Source organism: Monopterus albus, unplaced genomic scaffold (genome assembly GCF_001952655.1).
Source record: "Monopterus albus unplaced genomic scaffold, M_albus_1.0 scaffold41.1, whole genome shotgun sequence".
NCBI classification, from domain to species: domain Eukaryota; kingdom Metazoa; phylum Chordata; class Actinopteri; order Synbranchiformes; family Synbranchidae; genus Monopterus; species Monopterus albus.
In genome coordinates, this window is record NW_018127921.1 from 4,618,398 (window position 1) to 4,619,833 (window position 1,436).

Genomic DNA, 1,436 nt, shown 5'->3' on the forward strand with positions numbered 1-1,436 from the left:
GAGAATAGAAATCATACGGGCGGGGTCGTAAGAGAAGGTCGCTGATGTCGTTCCGCCAGATTTGACATAATAGTCATAACGCTACGCCCATTTACATTTTCCAAAGTTTTAGAACACGGAAGTGAACTACATGAGGGGGGAATGTTGTAAATCCCCAGGCTTGTTATATTTTCGTAGTGCCCCACACATAAACGTTTGTTGTCTGTCTGTAAAGATACAATGCTTGTCCTAAGCATTGTTTGAATCCGCAGAGAACGACGGGGTCTGCTAACACATTAGCTATACTTTGTGGAAATACTGGATGTAAACGTTGCTTTCTCCCTCGCACCTGACAGACAGTGGATATCTGCAGGAAGACAACAATATTTCCGAAGTTTCAATCATTTGCTGTATAATAACCAAGGAGAGAACAGTTAAAATGTTCCTCAAGGTTTGTGTGGAGACCATATGTTGGCCAAATCGCATATAAGTACAGGTAATACGACAAGGACGAGAACTGGACATACAAATTTAAATAACTCATTTAAGATAACAGGGAAGCATCAGACTGCAAGAAACTGTGGAGCATGTCTTGATATCATGTAGAATATATAGGGCAGAAAGGGAAGAGTTAGAACATGAGTTAATAAAGTTTAGCTTGGAAGATCTGACACTGAAAATTGTTATGGAAGTTGGAGCGAAGGGCAGAGGCTTTTTTTATTTCTATACTTCAAAACACGGTGTTAGATAAGAGGATATAAATGTAGTAATACGAGTCACATCGAAAGGTGCCAGTGCAATGCAACAATTTGGATGCAGCCTGCAGTTAAAAAAACACAGGGGGAGGAGAGAAAAGAGGTGTGTGTGTGTGTGTGTCAGTAAATTATATTAAGGTTGATATTAAAAGTTTAATTAAAAGTAAAATCAAAGAGGAATGGCAAGAACTATGAGATAAAGAGGGCACACGTCCGTTCTATTACAGTATCCAAAGGAAAGTTTCTTCCGTGGAGATGATAATGAGCCTTACATTTATTTTGTACCTATCCTTACTCTGTTGTGGTGTGGAAAGAATTTGTCCACTTAGGCCCCCTGGCTCATCATTTGAAGACGGCTGTATAAACTTTAATTTCAAATGTTCCACCACAAGATTAAATATTTCTAATACATTCATCCCTCAAGCTTTCAGAAAAAGCTCTGACTCTTATTTGACCAAGTTTCTCTGATTAAAAGAGGTTGTTACATTTTACTGCAGTAAATATCACTTTAATTTCAAATGTTTGTACAGGTTTTACCCAGAATCAATTACAAGCTTTCTGTAGATCATGTGTTTCTGTTAGGTATTTCTTTCTAATTGCATAACTATCCAGGAAAATTCTGGTGGTTCAAGACAAAAATTAGACAATATGACAAAGTTCAACGCTGTAGGCTCCCTGTGTCCCAATCTAGTCAGCTATTTA